Raw genomic sequence first — 20,832 nt, 5'->3', positions numbered from 1 at the left:
CCTTTTGCCGAGTTCGTTCTTCTCTAGTTTCACATCACATATCAAAAAAGGCATTTATTTTCAATAGAAATTAAAACAATGTTATAAAAGTGCAAATAACCTGCCTAACGAGTGTTTAATAACATTAAAAGTATTTACTGGGCAGGGTTAGCAGCATGTTCGATATTACCCACTAGAGGGCAGAATAAGACAGGGAATCAATTAAAGAACGCAATAGTTATGTTGAACTACTTGTTACAATTTGGTGCTCCAAAATCCCAGAGGTTTATCATGGGAATTTGCGTTCATCCCAGGCTAACCTTTATTGAGGTTAAATTTATTAGACCATAAATTTATTAGACATCCTATTTATACTAAATGACAATAGCAGCATTTTCACAATATGCTATTCATACTAGGTGAAAATAGCGATATATTCTATTGACACCATGTAAAAGTAGCCTATCAGTTCTTTGCAAGAAGTGTAAATAGTATTTAGATGCTGTAGGCTAGTATTGGCAGATACTGTACCTCAGTATTTTTGTACAGGATGCAATAATATCATATAGAGTGATTATATTTATTAAAAATATTAAATGGATGCTGCATTATTGGGAGAATAAAACCCCTCCACTTTCCACCAACCCTACTCAATGAACACTTTTAATATTATTAAACACTTGTTCACATTTTATTTCCACTTTTTGAACATTATTTTCATTTTATTGAAAATGTATATGATGAGAAAATAGGAGTGAGCTCTATTATTGGGTGAGCTCTGCAAAATGCTGATTCTACCCCGCAGCGATCGCTGTAAAAGCCAAAATCTGAAACCCTTCATGCTATTGTTACGCCACTGAATACATCGAAATACAACTGTCCCTTTTTAAACTTCAGTGGCCCAACCAGACACTGGAGCTATACTGTAAAGAGTGTTTGTCAACAAGGGACGCTATTTGCACTTACTGTAAATAGACACTCCGTGTCCTATTATTTCAATATATTAGCACCTATTTTGATTTTTATATCTTTAGAAAATATTACAAAGCAGTTTGTTTGCAAGCCCAGAATAAAAAAATAAAAAAAAACCCTCTTAAAAACGTTTTTGGCCCCTGGACTAGTGCATCTCTATGTTTTATTATAGTTCAAATCAGATTAGACACCGGGCTGTAAGTTTGACACCCCTGACATTTGCACTGTAAATTGTTTTATTTACTATGGTCTAATAAATTTAACCTCAATAAAGGTTAGCCTGGGATGAACGCAAATTCCCATGATAAACCTCTGGGATTTTGGAGCACCAAATTGTAACAGTAGTTCAACATAACTATTGCGTTCTTTAATTGATTCCCTGTCTTATTCTGCCCTCTAGTGGGTAATATCGAACATGCTGCTAACCCTGCCCAATAAATACTTTTAATGTTATTAAACACTCGTTAGGCAGGTTATTTGCACTTTTATAACATTGTTTTAATTTTTATTGAAAATAAATGCCTTTTTTGATATGTGATGTGAAACTAGAGAAGAGCGAACTCGGCAAAAGGCGGATTCGAAACCGCGGCGATCGCAGTAAAAGCTAGACTGGCGGGTCAATACTTTAGCGTTGCGCCACTGGGGACGTTATCACGTGTACGTACTTTATCATACTTGATAGATAATGAAGAGTTATTATGTTGAAATGACAGGATATTATGTCGTTATAACGACTTATTATGTTGAAATAACGAGATATTATGTCGTTATAACGACTTAATATCTTGAAATAACGAGATATTATGTCGTTATAACGACTTATTATGTTGAAATAACGACTTATTATGTTGAAATAACGAGATATTATGTCGTTATAACGACTTATTATGTTGAAATAACGAGATATTATGTCGTTATAACGACTTATTATGTTGAAATAACGAGATAACTTTTCGTTTTTTTTTTCCTCCCTACCAAGTTTTTTTTTTTTTTTTTTTTTCACCATGCGGTTCAGGGCTTCCGTACTAACCAATTCAATTTATATAACTTTAACAATTTAATAATTTATTAACATTTTTACAGTAATGGTGCGTATAAAATGATTTTCCTTGTTGTCAGTTTTTCTGAATTTATGATATACAAATTTATTATCAAAAATGGTGTAATAAAATGAAGGTATCAAGCAAAAATGATTAAGTTATATTTTAAAATGTAATCAAAAGAAAATATAATGATTCCTTTTATTTTTTGGCAAACATGCTACACAATAAAAGTTTACTATTAAAATTAAAACATGGAGAAAAAATGGTCATAGTGCTTAAAAAATAAAGTTGTAATAATTTAAAATAATAATAATACTTCGAGAAGTACATTATACTGTACAATAGTAAAGTATACAATTTTTAATAGCAAAAAAATGTTTTTTTTTTTAAGTTATACCAAACTTTTATTTTGAAAGGTTGTCATGAAGACCTTTAAGTTTCTGTATATATGAAATGACAGGTTTTTCTCAAATGAAATGGTGAAATGCTATAGTAAAGGCAGGAACACACCAAGCAGTCGGCCGTCGGGCAGTTTTTCTCACTGTGTTCAGCACTGTCGGCTGAAGTTGGTCCTCGTCGGCTTTTTTTCGGCCGATTCGACATGTTTAATTGGCGTCGGAGCTCGTCGGTCCATCTGATCATTCTGATTGGCTGTTCAGCTACTGCCACCTGCTGGTTCGGAAAAGCATTTCATCACACGCAGGTGCAAAACTGACGTGCTACTTGGCCGTCGGCTGTTTAGCGTCGGTTTGGTGTGTCAGGGCAACTTTGGACAAAGACGCTGCCGACGTGAGCCAATCCCGCAGTCTGCTTTCGTCACCACTAGTTTGTCGGCGTCGGCTTGGTGTGTTCTGGCCATCATTTTTGCTGAAGTATATGTGTAGTAGACTAAACTGTAGAAACTCATTCACACAGAGACATGCAGAACATAAAAACTTTATATTTAAATAGTAGTCTTTTGTGCTTTAATATTCAAAAACTCTTGTCCATATCATTGATTTATTGTACAGCCCTGCTTTTGATTTGTTCATCCAAAATGTGTCAGATTCTGTGACGTTCAGTGTTATACTGTAAACTCGTAAAATCGTAGGGCCTTACACTGGAAATACAAACAAAATTACATATCACTTAGGGAAATCTTTGGAATTGTCTTCATGTATATCACACCTGATGGACCCCTCTAGATTTGGGTCAACTGATGTTGCATTAGTTGAGCTCTTGTTCAGATGGCAGAAAAGTAGGACAGGAACAAGAGAGAAACACAATGAGAGGCCCGGTTCTGGCTCAGCCGGCCCAACCTACCGCTGCGTTCAAAGCCATGTTGGTTCTGTTTGTTCCCTTGCCAATCCGTGGAGAGTCCAGGCCCAAACACAGAGCCTTTACTAGAAAAGGATTGGACCAAAGCCATGCATACAGAGAATGCTAAAGCTGCTAAGCTAAGTCTGTTGTTTGCCTTACCTCTATGTGGACAGTAATTTTTTTATGTGGGAAAATTTGACCATTTACAGGCATTAGCTGGTGATTTTATTTCAGACTAAATCAGAAACGATAATGTGTTTCTCCCATCATTCAGAACCAAACCACCAACTGAGTTCAATTACTGATTTTTGACAAATGTAGTAATTGGTCATTTAATTCCATACAAATCAACATCTCTGAGTTTACAAGAGGAAATTGGCTCTTTTAATTTGGAAAATCTTTGTAGCCATTTTTATTGCTGCAGGGCTACTGTTGTGCACGAAAATTAGTGTGTTTGACAAGAACTACATGAACAAAATAATGTTCCCGCCCAACCACAGAAAGAGAAAAAGAAAAACAAGAGTCTGTGTGTCAACACCCAAGTTTCCTTCCACTTTTTGAGCTAATCAGAGCAAAAGTTTGCGTAATTTGCTGTCTCCAGCCTGTTTCCAACCAATTTGCCTTTTACTGATAAAATTATGTGCGTTTTGATGTCATCCTATAAAAAAGTTGTCACAAGTTTTGGTGTAGATTAAAATGTGTATGGCTCTGTTTGGCAAACAGATACGCTATGTATAGTGGGCATCCATACGGGTTTTGCACAAAAGATCAACATGGCGGCACATGCTAGTCGATGAGTTGAACTCCACAGCAACTACATAAATTTATCCACTAACCATTCAGAAACGTCCAGTTTCATTCTAAAAGTCGACTCCAGTTTGAACAATGTAAGGCTGAACACAGTTACTGACAATCGTCATTTTGGCTGCGTGAGATTCTCCTGCTTTGTTGTTGTTGAGCAACTGAAGCACGAGCTGTTAAAGCTCCACCCTTTTTTTGGAAAGCAGGCAGAGAGCAGCATTTAATTTGCATTTAAAGGGACACAAACAAAAATAGGGGAAAATTTGACAAGCTATAATAATTGATATGTGGGGTATTTTTAGCTGAAATCCCATTTGAGCCGTTTCAATACTTAATTTTTGTGTATATTGCAAATTCTGCGCATCCAAGATATCCACAAATCTTTGTAAAATGGAGAGACTAATGAGACAATTGAAATTAGCATAGGTAAGCTTGCTGTTTACCAATTCTACAAATAATTGAAAATTATTATTAAATTAGAAAATATCAGAAAACAACACCGAATGGAGCGGTTGCTCTACTACTTGTAACTGCCTTTTTGTGACAAAGCCCATTAAAGTTTTAAGATTATTGATATAATCATACCGATTTCGAGTGATTAAATCCAACACCTTGTTAATATTTTGCTGCTACTGCTAATTATGTTAAGCATTGCTGATGTTTGTATAGATTCCCACCAAAATCAATCCCATTATGTCACTTCCCAGAGGATGATATCATTAAGAACCTGGCTTTTGTTAGTTAAAGGGATTGTTCAACCGAAAATGAAAATGAGATTCTCCGGCTTTGTTGTTGTTGAGCAACTGAAGCGTGAGCTGTTGAAGCTCCACCCTTTTTGGAAAGCAGGCAGAGAGCAGCAGCTCATTTGCATTTAAAGGGACGCACACAAAAATGGCGTGTTTTTGCCCACACCCAAATAGGGGCAAATTTGACAAGCTATAATAAATGATCTGTGGGGTATTTTGAGCTGAAACTTCACTCATTCTGGGGACACCAGAGACTTATATTGCATCTTGTGAATAGGGGCATAATAGGTTCTCTTTAAAATTGTATTGCATGCCTATTTCTATTCATTTTAAAAGTTCACATCATTTTGACTAGAATCGTCATTACCTTTCGCCCCGCTAGCAATGCAATGACCCTGTTTAAAGGATTAGTTCACTTTCAAATAAAATTTCCTGATAATTTACTCACCCCCATGTCATCCAAGATGTTCATGTCTTTCTTTATTCAGTCAAAGAAAATGAAGGTTTTTGATGAAAACATTCCAGGATTATTCTCCTTATAGTGCACTTCAATGGCCTCCAAATGTTGAAGGTCAAAATTACAGTTTCAGTGCAGCTTCAAAGGGCTTTAAACGATACCAGACGAGGAATAAGGGTCTTATCTAGCGAAACTATCGGTCATTTTCGGAAAAAATGTAAATGTATATGCTTCAAATTATCGCCTTCCTAGTGGTTCCATCAAAACCGCACTTTCCTATTCTTTAAAAAGCTTACGCTGTATGTCCTACGCCTTCCCTATTCTACTTACGGAAAAAAATGGAACTGGCGCTGCGTTCGTTCTGTAAGTTGAATAGGGAAGGCATAGGACATACAGCGTAAGCTTTTTGAAGAATGCGAAAGTGCGGTTTTGACGAAACTTATTTGTTTATATAAAGCATAATACATTTATGTTTTTTTTTTTCGAAAATGACCGATCATTTTGCTAGATAAGACCCTTATTCCGCGTCTGGTATTGTTGAGTAAATTATCAGGAAAATTTTATTTGAAAGTGAACTAATCCTTTAAACATGCATATGATTGGTGCATGAATCAGTTGCCATCTAAATCCAGAGGTTTTATGAACTGCACCAATATGTTTTTATCGGTGTTATGAACAATATAGGCATTCTAAGGTCAACACAAACTGTTGCTTCAGTATAAGATAACACTTTATTTTAGACATTGTACTGTCTATACGTAAAGTGTAAACAAGGTGCTTGGTTTGCTGGCCTCCAAAATGCACGTTTGCGCCTTCAATGCCTATCTCCTTCCATCAGGTTTGTGTAGACCCCTGTTGCTGGCTACAGCATCTGCTGCTGCAGTGAGAACTGGATTTTTGAGCTTTCTGTCAGCTGGTGGAACAAACACTTACACGCCCAGACGGGTCTGACTGGCGGCCGCAGATGCAGATGTTCCGAGATGTCGTCGCGTGCCAGATCACGAGCCGAGGCGCCAGGGACAGAGTTAGAAAGGGAAGGAGGGGGTGACGAAAAGCGCTTTCCTCATGACACTTAACCCCATTCCTTGTTTCCACGCGAAAAGACTTGACCTGAACCCGCAGAAGTCAGCTCTCTAAGTGCTCATGCAAGAGATGAGATAGATCCACCGTGGCCGACCTCATTGATCTTTGGTAATATTTGTGCAGAAGTGCACATTGAATCTAATGTGTCAGACGAACCAGCATTAATAAACCCATCTAAAATTAATGAAACCATTTCTTCAAATGCCATAGTTGTGAAAAGGAATCATATATGCAGATAGATGTTTTCTCAGCTAGTAAGAGTTAATCACTCATTTTAAAGTGGTTCTTAGTCATTGAGAATGATGACAGACTTTTATTTTGTATATCTCATGGCTGAGCATTGTATGGAGTACAATGCTCAGCCATGAGATATACAAAATAAAAGTCTGTCATCATTCTCAATTCACAAAAGGTGAATTTTTGAGGAATATCCAAATACGTTTATTTGAAGCAAATGAGGATTAGGTCTGTCAAGCTTTAAAGGGTTAGTTCACCCAAAAATGACATTTCTATCATTAATTACTCACCCTCATGTCGTTCCACACCCGTAAGACTTTCATTTATCTTCAGAACACAAATTAAGATCTTTTAGATAAAATACGTTGGCTCAGGGAGGCCTCCATTGACAGCAAGATAATTAACAATTTCAGATGCCCAGAAAGCTACTAAAGACATATTTAAAATGGTTCATGTGACTACAGTGGTTCAACCTTAATGTTATGAAGCGACGAAAATACTTTTTGTGCACCAAAAAAACAAAACAATGACTTTATTCAGCAATATCTAGTGATGGGCGATTTCAAAACACTGCTTTGTGAAGCTTCAAAGCTTTACGTATCTTTTGTTTCGAATCATGAATGTATCAAACTGCCAGAGTCACGTGATTTCAATAAACGAGGCTTCGTTACGTCATAAGTGTTTCGAAATTTCAATGGTTCACCACTGGGGGGCGTGACTTTGGCAGTTTGAGATGAGCTTCGAACCACTGATTCGAAACAAAAGATTCGTAAAGCTTCGAGGCTTCATGAAGCAGTGTTTTGAAATCGCCCATCACTAGATATTGTTGAATAAAGTCGCTATTTTGTTTTTTAAAAAGTATTCGCGTCACTTCATAATATTAAGGTTGAACCACTGTAGTCACATGAACTGTTTTAAATATGTCTTTAGTAGCTTTCTGAGAAGGTTTTTTCTTACAGGTATGGAACGAGTAATTAATGACTGAATTTTCATTTTTGGGTGAACTAACCCTTTAAAAAAACAAAAAAACACAGTAAAAGTAGTCCATATGACCACTATATGCTAGTCTTCTGACGTGATATGAGATTTAGAATCAGTTGTTTGGTTGTACCTTGTACGACTGGAGTTATTACCGAACACATTGACATGCTCTTGATAAAGGCTTGAGTCTTCTTCAGCAGATCCGGTACATATACTCTTTCCCATACTTCCGTCCGGCTTTTTGCATCCATACCCACACACACACTCACAAGCTAACCATTGTGGCTGGAGGAGGAGAGATTGGAAGTGAGTGATTGATTCAGAGGCTGAATAGCCTTTTCTACCCTGCATTGAAATTCAGTCATTGAATATGCTGCTTTCGAACAGGTTCCGACAGCAGAAGCACTTCCCGTGACTGCGGTTCAGTGTCCAGTGTAACAATATCCCTTTAGCTTCACAAACTCCATGGTGTGTATGACATTCTGGAACATATGTTTATAATAATAAGGCATGTGTTTGTGGTTGATATCAATTTCATTTTTCTTTTCACAGAAAAGAGAAAGCTAATACTGGAATTATTCAAAACAGAGGACCTCAAAATGTTCCATTATGGTTTTAATTAATAAATAAAAGCTAAGTTTTTGCTTTGAATTTTGACAGAAAACATCCTGTAAGAGAGATTTTTTACACATATAATATGGAATATTTTCACTGAAAATCTTTATTAGAGAAGTAGTCCGATTTGTAAATGACATTTTTTTTTAAGCTTTACGAATCTTTTATTTCGAATCAGTGTTTCAGAGCATGTATCAAACTGCCAAAATCACATGAACTGTTGAAGTTTTGAAACACTTAAGACGTAACGAAGCCTCGTTTACTGAAATCACGTGATTTTGGCGCTCTGAACCACTGATTCGAAACAAAAGATTCGTAAAGATTCATAAAGCAGTGTTTTGAAATCGCCCATCACTAGATATTGTTGAATAAAGTCGCTATTTTGTTTCTTTGGCGCACAAAAAGAATTCTCGTCACTTTATAACATTAAGGTTGAACCACTGTAGTCACATGAACTGTTTTAGATGTTTTTAGTATCTTTTTTTTACTACCTTGAGCCATCACAACTGGGTTAAAATGCTGGGTTAAAAACAACCCAAGTTGGGTTGAAAATGGACAAACCCAGCGATTGGGTTGTTTTAACCCAGCAGTTGGGTTAAATGTTTGCCCAACCTGCTGGGTAGTTTTACTTAACTCAACTATTGTTTAAAAATTACAGTATTGCTTACTTAAAATAAACCCAAAATATCTTGAAAATTAACATTTATTAATATGTTTAATAAATGAACATTTTAATTTCATTTTAGATTCATTTTAAGTCAGCCATATAGTCATTTTCAAACAATAGTTGGGTTAAATAAAACTACCCAGCAGGTTGGGCAAACATTTAACCCAACAGTTGGGTTAAAACAACCCAGTCACTGGGTTTGTCCATTTTCAACCCAGCTTGGGTTGTTTTTAACCCTGCATTTTTTAGAGTGTAATGCATTTACGGCTGTGATTAATTGTTTTTTTAAATCTATTTTACTGTGAGATAAGGCTTTTGTTGATCTTTCAGCCATTTAGACTCACAGTTTAAATTGCAGCTTTGTCTTGTACAGGAAATTCAAAAGAGGTTTTCAGTTCACAGTTGAACACATTATCATAATATGTCTGGTTTGGCAAATGTACTGTAGACTCAGTGTACTGAATAAGCCTCTTAGCTCATCAGTCATGTTTAGACCAGACATCATGACATCAGGCTGGAACAACATGTCACAACTGAATCGCAATCTCTTTCTGTCTCTGCATTTACCACAAAATTGTAGCACAGTTTATCGAAAATTTGATTTGAAGTCCACACAAAGATAAATGTGCATTAAGAACCAGAGACCTCGTTTTACAAGCATGTCTTTTGGCTGAATCCTTGTTGTTACTATGTGGATCTTTAGAGACTTGAATGTACTGATTTGTACAATTGCATTGGCAATTATTTATTTTAAAGACCCAATTAAAATCGCTCAACAAGCCCAGTTATTTTCCCCGTGTTGACGCATTTCCTGTTGAAACGGGAAGTTTGGACGGAACATATAGAGGAGCACTTTAAGGACAAATAAACTCAAAAATATAACAAAAAAAACCGAGCAAGTAGACTAGATAAATGAATTGGTGCTTGCTAATCACAGTTGGTTTTAGGGGGTGGGGCATTCTCATTCTGGGGAGCATTTGATTGGACAAAAATCTGTGCAGTGCAGGATGAGTCATCAGTCATTTTTATCTATTTTCCAAGGGAAGATAAATTAAACAGAAATTTTAAATGTGTATATTAAGAGTTAAAGGTGCAATATATAATATTTTCTGTCCGCTAGAGGTCGCTAGAGGCCTATTCAAAACAAAGGCGTAGCTTGATGACGCCAAATTTGAGCGCGGAATCTTGGGACATGTGGTCTTCACTTCACAGCCGGTGGAAATAATTAGGATAGGACTCGGGAAGAAATCATGTTCATGGATGCGTTTATTAACGTTAATGAAGCAGAGCAGGACCGAGTGTTGTGGAGCTGAACGAGGCCGCTGGAGCGATTGCGCAACACACGCCTCACGAGCAGCGGGACTTTTATTATGACACAGTCATCGGCGCCGCTTCCGATTTTCCGGTCATGTGTATGAGGTACCACAGCTCTGTTTGCTGTATTACTGTTACTAAAAATAAAGCTGCATCTGATTATGCTATGTTAGCTACTTCACAAAATAGTGTTTTTCTCTGAGGAATGGTAAAGCATGGTACTTGCAAAAAATCAAGAAAAATAGATTTAAACAATAAGACTAAACGTGTTGAGCTATATAACAACAATTAGTTTTCTGTCTATATATCAAAACAGTTGTTCCCTTGCCTATTAAAACATGTCAATATTAAAGCATCTTTGGTGTTTCCATAGTTTCTACAAAATAAAAGTGGAAACCGAGGATAACGCGGGTATGACGCAATTGACAGGCGACTCCTCACACGTCCCGGAGCCTTGGTTAAAATTGCAATTTTCTCACGATTTACAAATAATTGCAAGCATTTGGGATATTGTAAGTACTCAAATGAACAAAATATATAACACTGGCCTAGTGGTTTTTGGATATTTTACAGCAAAATTCTTACATATTGCACCTTTAATTTTGTCGACTTTTAGGTGTACACTAAAATAAAAAAATTTCTTTTTCTTTTTATTTTAGCAATTGAATATTTTGAAAATAGTAAAAAAAATCCAGAATGAAAAAGTGACTGAAAAATCATACAATCATAACAAAGATACATCTGAATACTACAATATGGAACCAAATTTTGTTTCATAAATACCATAATTTTTTTGGTTGTAATTATACTGGAAAAAAATATTTCTAGTCATAAAACATCAAAGAATAATAATAAAAAAAACAAAACAGCAAAGCATACAAAAACGATACTTGATTTGATGCTTGCTGATCACAGGTGATTTTAGGGGGCGGGGCTTTCTCATTCTGGAGAGCATTTGATTGGACAACAATCTGTGCAGTGCAGGATGAGTCATCAATAATTTTTTTAATCTATTTTCCCTAGGGAAGAGAAATGAATAAGCAGACATATTAAATCTGTATTGTATATCTTGTAACAGTTAATTTTGACAACTCACAACACACAGACTAAAGGCTACAAAACTGTAACTTAGATATCAAGTGATCTTTTTATATTTATATCGATAAAGCCAGATGGGTTCTCTGAAATGAGGCCATGAAAATAACCCCAATTTTGTCATGTCACATGCAGTGAAGTGTTTAACCACATGACAGATGTGTAAACTGAAGTGCGAACGAGTCTGGTATCTGTGAAGATCTGAAGATATCAGTGAAGAATCTGTTCCTGAGAATGCAAAGACACAGCAAACACGATCACGGAGACAGCTTATTCATAACTGTCTTTAATGTTGCGCGGATTGTCATTACCATACACTTTTTATATTGTTGCAGTGACACAAAGGTTTTTTTTAATTGGAAAAAACTGTTGGTGAATATATTTGATGAAAAAGTCACTTAGTCGTTTCTATTCGATCGTAATACAAACTCAAAACATGCTAAGATTATGTAAGAATATTTTTGTCATAATGTGACATAAGTCATTTAATATAAAATGTAAAAATAAATATATAACTATACATATAAAAGTAGTTTGCCAAATATAAATATATCAAACATATAGCTAAAAATATAATATATTATTTTGTTTTCTGTTTATATTTATGCTTGGAAAAAGTTTTAGTACACTTCATTCATTTTGAAACTCTGAGAACAATATGATGTCATACTTAGTTGTGTTTTGAATTTGTTTTCCGAAACCAAGAGTAGCAGTAACTAAAGAAAATATTATATCATCATCACCCTTATTAGATTGCACATTAGAGTCTAATTTGAAAAGCTGGCATTAAACTGAGCCCAGCAGAGGGGTGTGGAGACTCCATCTGGTGTTCCTGGCATCCAGTGGGCACAATGTTGCCCTGCCCAGCCTCACTGATCTCCAGAAACACAGAACACATGCTTCTGCTGTACTTAAAGTCACCATGAAGTTGACCATTTTTATTTTTTATGGAATATTGCAGTATTCCATAAGCGCACGTCGTTATTTTTTTTTTTTAAATGCATGTGCCCTCGTAATCTTTAATCATAATAACTTCCCCTCCCTCTTGCAGCGTTATCTCTTCTCTTCTCTGATGACATGTTTACTGGCGTGAGGGCGGGACAACCTGTCAGTCACATGAGATCGACCAATAGCAAACCACAACCATCCAATCAATTCCCCATGGATAAAATCAAGTCCCGCCCTACATTTTATTCTTGTTCAACAAGCTGTTTCACTCGGATATATGACACAACAGGGAAGAAAAGACTATCGTAACTTCCATTTCATGCCAACTTTAAAGGTGCCCTAGAATCAAAAATTGAATTTACCTCGGCATAGTTGAATAACAAGAGTTCAGTACATGGAAATGACATACAGTGAGTCTCAAACTCCATTGTTTCCTCCTTCTTATATAAATCTCATTTGTTTAAAAGACCTCAGAAGAACAGGCGAATCTCAACATAACACCGACTGTTACGTAACAGTCGGGATCATTAATATGTACGCCCCCAATATTTGCATATGCCAGCTCATGTTCAAGGCATTACACAAGGGCAGCCAGTATTAACGTCTGGATCTGTGCACAGCTGAATCATCAGACTAGGTAAGCAAGCAAGAACAACAGCGAAAAATGGCAGATGGAGCGATAATAACTGACATGATCCATGATTACATGATATTTTTAGTGATGTTTGTAAATTGTTTTTCTAAATGTTTTGTTAGCATGTTGCTAATGTACTTTTAAATGTGGTTAAAGTTGCCATCGTTTCTTACTATATTCACGGAGACAAGACTGTCGTTATTTTCATTTTTAAACACTTGCAGTCTGTATAATTCATAAACACAACTTCATTCTTTATAAATCTCTCCAACAGTGTAGCATTAGCCGTTAGCCACAGAGCATAGTCTCAAACTCATTCAGAATCAAATGTAAACATCAAAATAAACACTGTACTTACACGATTAGACATGCTGCATGACGAACACTTTGTAAAGTCATATAAAGTGATCAGAAAAATTGGAATAAACCGCTCAATTCATATGGATTAGTTTTATGATCTCTTTATGAACTTTTTAAAGCGTCAAAGTGATAGTCCCATAGCTGCCAATGGAGGGACAGAAATCTCTCAGATTTCATCAAAAAGATCTTCATTTGTGTTCTGAAGATGAATGAAAGTTTTACAGGCTTGGAATGACATGAGGGTGAGTAAATGATGATGGAATTTTAATTTTTGGGTGAACTATCCCTTTAAAGTTGTTTCAGGTTTTAAATTCCATGTATAATTATTCACTATTATATTTTGACAAGTTCAACTGTCATGATGGTGGAGGACAATGTATATTGTACAGCAGGCGCCACAAGGTCACTTCGTGGGTTCTGGCGCCAACCCTGGTGTTGTATTAAATCAGACAATTGGAATATTATGTATTGTTTCTGAACATGTAGGAAGTGGAGATACAGCTTACAGGATTTAAAAAAAAAAAAAGTGTAATATTGTGGAGAACACTGAGTATATGCTGTAGTGTTTGTTTTGGGCTTGTTGACACATCAAGATGCATCAAGCTGCTGGGTTGTCGGACGATTTTAGTCAGCAAAACACCAAACCCCATACCTCCCCGGTGTGCAGGTGCAGGTCACGTGGGTGAGGTGAACCCATGAGGCCGTGCAGCCCATAGAGACAATATCTTTAACAAGATATCAAGTGCATGTGTTTTAGACCTCCTTTGTTTGCAAGTCAGATTTACATTTACAATTAGACCGTCTTGTACTTCTGTGTTAGTTCAAATTAACTGCTCAAACTCAAACATGTTGATAATATTGTGAGGAACACAGCAGATGATTTATGAGCCTGGATTTTCAGCATCAATACTACAGTCTTCAGTGTCACATGATCCTTCAGAAATCATTCTAACTTGCTGATTTGATCATTTTCATTGTTGAAAATTGATTATTCTGGTGCTTAATAATTGTTAAACAGCATTCACCTAAAAAAAATAAACTTTTTTTTGTAATATTACACATATCTTTATTGGGACTAATGCGTTTTGTTGTTGTTGTTGTTGTATCACCCTGATACTTTTTACTTTACATCCCCTTAAATGTCCAAATGAACAGCAATACAGATATTAAAACATACATGAGCATGAATAGAAGTATTCAAGTCACTGTATGTATGAATTGCATTTTTTATGTATTTATGAATAAATTACCAGATCTAGACAAAAAAGTACCTTGTTTATTCAATTAGCCATGATAATTCAAACATTATTGCGAAGAGTTTAGGAAAAATCTCACTTTGCGACTTGTCTTTTTCCCTTTTTGATCACTCATGTCGTCATTTGAACAGAGGAGTGTTTCTCTCTAACTAGGTCTGAGAGACTGAATCTTCTCCGGCTTGTTGCTAAATATAAAGGAGGCGCAGTTTCACAGGAGGGTGCTGATTCTTCTTTCAAATCCCTGAACACTTTAGTGGTTTTTGATTTGTCTCACAGCAGCAATGAACATGGATAAATTAGGTGCTTGTAATTAGCCATCAGTTGGGATTTGTAACCTACAGTAACAGCAACGACAACAGGCTTCTGAATGTTAGCATGCTAACAATCTGATCAACAGATTTTGTACTATCCACTCTATAGTATGGCAATTTGGATTCGGTATTTTAATATTTAAGACTGATAGTTGGTAATTAGACATTTTATAAAAGTTTTGTCAGACAATTTTGTCAGTTTAGTCATCTGTTTTGCATAGTTAGCTAGCATAGTTATCCTGTGTGTTTTTGTCCTTTTATGTTTTTTGTATCTCCGTGAGGATGTTCTGGTATGTTATGACTCCATACTTTCACAGTGTTGTTCATCCTCCAACACATTCTAGAACTGATTGCGCTCATAAATATTCATACATCAAAGTTGTGGACTACTAATAAGTAGAAAGCACCAGATGGGAAGTTGGTGTTAATGTTAAGGGATGATGTTTGACGGAAATAGTGCTGTGCGGGCACCTTAGTCTCAGTTAAATTCTCACTTGTCAGCAGTGCAAACAACAAGCAATGTGCAGCCAGAAGCATGTCTACAGGGATTCAAGTCGAGTAAAGGAATTTAGCTGCAATTAACGATTAGCAATTAACAACAATGTAAATGTAACAGAACTATTACATTTTCTGTAGAGTTGTGCTTGGGTTTGTTCTGGATGGATGCCAGGGTGTAGCTAGGGTCTTCTGATTGGTTGTTAGCTGCTGCTGCTGCTGCTGTTTATTTATTTATTGGCTATTTTTTGACTAATTTTGTAATTTTATTTGGTTTTGTCCAAGTGCTACACTTAACATCCCTCCTTTTCAGAATGAATGGTTATGTAAGAAGTTATTCGGCCATTGTTGGGATGTTTTGAATGGTTTTTAGGTGGTTACGTATTGGCCTAAATCAAAAGTTTCCACCTCAACAATCTATATGATATTTGGGTCACTCATTCAATGTTTGTTTATGTGAGTTTTCTCTTTGTCGTGTATTGAGTATTAAGTTATCATACATTTAATCTCTGGGCTAGTTTCTCACTGTTTTCAAAGAGTAAACAGGCTACTGTGTGGTTTTGCTGTGGTCTGTTTTCTCTACCTCTCACCTGATGCTTTTTCTTGTGGTGACACGGGCTTCAGCACAGAAGCAAGTTCTTCTGATCGTGAGAAGCTTTTTGCACAACATGCAGTAGAACTACAACAACAGATGCTCGACATTATACAAAAACACACAATATCAGAGACTGAGCCAAATGAGCCAGTGCTGGAGCCATAATTAGACTCATCTATTTGTTCTATCTTCATAACTGTCCTAAGCTGTAATTGCATAAGTGATTTATGAGGAAAATGTTTGTTTAAAGGAACACTCCACTTTTTTTGAAAATAGGCTCATTTTCCAACTCCCCTAGAGTTAAACAGTTGAGTTTTACCGTTTTCGAATCCATTCAGCCGATCTCCGGTTCTGGCGGTACCACTTTTAGCATAGCTTAGCATAGTTCATTGAATCTGATTAGACCGTTAGCATCGCGCTTAAAAATGACTAAAGAGTTTTGATATTTTTCCTATTTAAAACTTGACTCTTCTGTAGTTAAATCATGTACTAAGACCGACAGAAAATGAAAAGTTGTGATTTTCTAGGCTGATATGGCTAGGAACTATACTCTCACTCCGGCGTAATAATCAAGGAACTTTGCTGCTGTATCATGGCTGCAGCAGGCGCAATAATATTATGCAGCGTCTCTCACAAACGTCTCCATGGTTGCAATGCATGTTCCCTGTGCAAGCAGGGGCTCACTGGCGCTGCGTAATATCATTGCACTGCTGCAGCCATGATACGGCAGCAAAGTTCCTTGATTATTACGCCTGAATGAGAGTATAGTTCCTAGCCATATCAGCCAAGAAAATCACAACTTTTCATTTTCTGTCGGTCTTAGTACACGATTTAACTACAGAAGAGTCAAGTTTTAAATAGGAAAAATATCAAAACTCTTTGGTCATTTTTAAGCGCAATGCTAACGGTCTAATTAGATTCAATGAACTATGCTAAGCTATGCTAAAAGTGGTACCGCCAGAACCGGAGATCGGCTGAATGGATTTGAAAACGGTAAAACTCAACTGTTTAACTCTAGGGGAGTTGGAAAATGAGCCTATTTTCAAAAAAAAGTGGAGTGTTCCTTTAATGTGTGTTCAGTGGGAACATTGGGGCACTCTGTTGCACTCATATGGTTTTCGCACTTGAAGAGTTGTGGTTGTAGTTTGACTGCCAACTTACTATCCCTTTTGAATTAAATGGTGGTTTTAGTCAATTTTACTATTAGTTAAAGGCACACAATGTAAATTTTAGGCGCTAGAGGTCGCTTATTCAAAACAAAGGCGTAGCTTGATGACGCCTTGATTTCGCGGAATCATGGGAGGTGGGAGGAAAAGAATCTGGATAGCACTCGAGCAGAAATCATGTTCATGGATGAGATTATTAACTAGAACTGTAGTATGAAGCAGAGCAGGGGCAGGTGATGGTGGAGCGGAACGAGGCCGCTGGAGCAATTGCTAACGAGAGATGAGTGCGACACACGTTTTGAGAGCAGCGGGACATTTATTATGCCGCAGTCACCACTTCTGCTTCTTTAGGTCAAGCGTATGTAGGGTAAAGCAGCGCTGTTTTATCATATTAGATACATTTGTGTGTTGAAAGTTGTTATAACGGCAGCTTTTATGAGACACTTGTTGCACACTGCAGTAAGCAAGATCGATATTAGGCATGGCAAAACATGGTACTTGCGGTAAATCAAGAAAACGAGATTTAAAGGTGCCCTAGAATTAAAAATTGAATTTACCTCGGCATAGTTAAATAACAAGAGTTCAGTACATGGAAATGACATACAGTGTGTCTCAAACTCTATTGTTTCCTCCTTCTTATATAAATCTCATTTGTTTAAAAGACCTCCGAAGAACAGGCGAATCTCAACAATACACCGACTGTTACGTAACATCATTAATATGTACGCCCCCAATATTTGCATATGCCAGCCCATGTTCAAGGCATTACACAAGGGCAGGCAGTATTAACGTCTGGATCTGTGCACAGCTGAATCATCAGACTAGGTAAGCAAGCAAGAACAACAGCGAAAAATGGCAGATGGAGCATTAATAACTGACATGATCCATGATAACATGATATTTTTAGTGATATTTGTAAACTGTCTTTCTAAATGTTTCGTTTGAATGTTGCTAATGTACTGTTAAATGTGGTTAAAGTTACCATAGTTTATTACTGTATTCACGGAGACAAGACTGTCGTTATTTTCATTATTAAACACTTGCAGTCTGTATAATTCATAAACACAACTTCATTCTTTATAAATCTCTCCAACAGTGTAGCATTAGCCGTTAGCCACAGAGCATAGCCTCAAACTCATTCAGAATCAAATGCAAACATCCAAATAAATACTATACCCACATAATCCGATGTATGCATGCATTATGCATGACGTACACTTTGTAAAGATCCATTTTGGGGGTTATATTTGCTGTGTGAACTTTGTTTATGCAATGATACAGTCAAGAGCTCGGGAGGGGGCGGGGAGCGCGAGCAATTAAAGGGGCCGCAGCCTGAATCGGCGCATTTCTAATTATGCCCCATAATAGGCAGTTAAAAAAAAATAATTAAAAAAAATCTATGGGGTATTTTGAGCTGCAACTTCACAGACACATTCAGGGGACACCTAAGACTTATATTACATCTTGTAAAAAAACGTTCGATGGCACCTTTAAACAATAACACTTTCTGTGTTGAGCTATATAACATGATTAGTTTTCTGTCTATGAATGTATCCAGTTGCTCACCTTGTCTAATAAAACACATAATATATTAAAGCGTCTTTGGTGTTTTTTTATGGTTTCTACAAAATAAATCAAGGGTAACGCGGGAATGATATCATTGACAGGCGACCATGGAAGCGGTCCGTGTCCTGGTTAAAACTGCTTATTTCTCTGGATTTAAACATTCTTGGAAGCATTTGGGATAATGTAAGTACACAAAACAACAAAATATATAACATTGTTCTAGTGTTTTTTTTGTTGTTGTTGTTTTTGGATATTTTAATCCAAAAATCGTACATATTGAGTCTGCGTTCTGATGTAGAACCTGGAAGTGCTGAATGTAAACAACAGCATAGGAGAATGATACAGAAGAGAGGATATTGTTGAATAAAGTCTTTATTTTTATTTTGTTATTGTGCAAAAAAAGTATTCTTATCACTTCATAACATTAAGGTTGAACCACTGTAGTCACATGGACTACTTTAACAATGTTTTTACTACTTTTCTGGACTTTGAATGACGGTAATTACGTTGCCTCTATGGGGGATGAAAAAAACCTCTTGGATTTCATCAAAAATATCTTAATTTATGTTCTGAAGATGAACGAAGGTCTTACAGGTGTAGAACGACATGAGGGTGAGTAATTAATGACAGAATTTTCATTTTTGGGTGAACCTTTTAATGACTCAGTTAATATGAAAAAAACACCTTTGACTGAACTAGAAAGCGAGTCATTAGAAGGTTTGAATGGCTCCTTGTACACAGTCAGCGTGCGAGTCATAGAGAGGCTCTTATAGAAGGCAGCACACGGTTTTGTAAACTCTGAGTCTGGCCTTGTTAAAGCACACATGGGTGAATGAGCACTGCGTGACATGTCCTGAGTCTTACTTTCATCGCTGGGCTTGTATCCCAGAATTCCTTGGGGTTGCTAGACCTGCAGCTGTGTCTCTTTGGCTTTGCAGGTCTATGAGGTAATCGGCTGCATGTTGAAGGCTCAGAGTGAGGGAACGCAGCCAGGTGTGTGTGTGTGTGTGTAATGCGTATGTTCCTGAAGAGCACCTGTGGAAGAAGGAGTAAGGAATGCTTGAATAATGCAACACACACACATGTTGTGTGAATGCTATGTCTCTATTGGCAGGTGCGATGGATGTTGCTCATTATGTCCAGGAGTGTCAGCAGAGGTCTTTACCAAAGCTTCATAGATCAGCGATGGATTCAAGTATTAGCATTCATCACATTTTATAGACATTACAGCAGTGTCGGTTCCATGTCTCTAGACAAAATAAAATATGTCGGGCATATATTGTTAGCGTGTGGCTAATCTCAAAAGATCGCTGGAGATAACTAGTAGAAATCTCAAACCACACCAAGTGCAAAACGAGAACTGACAAATAAAACCTGAAACACAGGGTTATAAATACAGAGCTGAACAAAGGCAAACAATCTAAACACAGGTGAAACTAATGGGTAGCTAAATAATCTGAAACTAAAACTAAACAGAACTGGGAAAGAGGAACTAAAGGAAACAGAACAGAAAATTCAAAATAAAAGTCAACAGAATGGAACATAACCTTGACAATATAAGAAGAAGAAAACTTTATTGTCATTATAAAAATATATCTAAATTTGTTTAACTCTCAGAGACCAGTAGCATCTGAAAAACGTACAATCCACATAGTATAAATAACTGCAATATATATATATATATATATATATATAGTGTAATATAATTGCACAACACAGTGCAAACAAATATAACCAAAGTATCAGTACATTAGCAGCAAAGCTGCTATTCAATTTCCATAATATAATATAATATAATATAATATAATATAATATAATATAATATAATATAATATAATATAATATAATAGAAAAATATAAACTACATAACAATAATATAATGTTGTATAATGTGATGCAAATTTTAACATACTATAATATATATATATATATATATATATATATATATATATATATATATATATATAATATAATATAATATATATATATATATATATATATATATATATATATATATATATATATATATATATATATATATATATATATATATATTCGGGGGCATATAAAAATATATAAAATAATTTAATTAATTAATTAATATTAATAAGAAATATTTCATGTATAAATAATAAAATTATTATAGATATATATACATATTATAAAATATGATCGTTTTTATTTAGTTTAATATTTAATATATGTGTATGTA

General features: G+C 36.0%; 1 protein-coding gene across 4 annotated transcripts in view; it reads left to right on the top strand.

Annotated features, from left to right (window-relative positions):
- otud7a (OTU deubiquitinase 7A) overlaps positions 1-20,832 on the top strand; it is a 99,154-nt gene that overhangs the window by 18,835 nt on the left and 59,487 nt on the right. The window contains exon 1 of one of the 4 annotated variants that reach the window (XM_067380062.1): positions 6,093-6,488. The exons of the other annotated variants lie outside the window; for them this stretch is intronic. The gene's annotated coding sequence lies outside the window, so the exon portion shown is untranslated. Of the gene's footprint in view, positions 1-6,092; positions 6,489-20,832 lie in introns of those variants that run through there. 4 annotated transcript variants of the gene reach the window in all.

This window comes from Chanodichthys erythropterus, chromosome 24 (genome assembly GCF_024489055.1).
Source record: "Chanodichthys erythropterus isolate Z2021 chromosome 24, ASM2448905v1, whole genome shotgun sequence".
Lineage (NCBI taxonomy): Eukaryota > Metazoa > Chordata > Actinopteri > Cypriniformes > Xenocyprididae > Chanodichthys > Chanodichthys erythropterus.
Note: the sequence above shows the minus strand (reverse complement) of the source record. Positions and strands in the feature narration are given on the sequence as shown.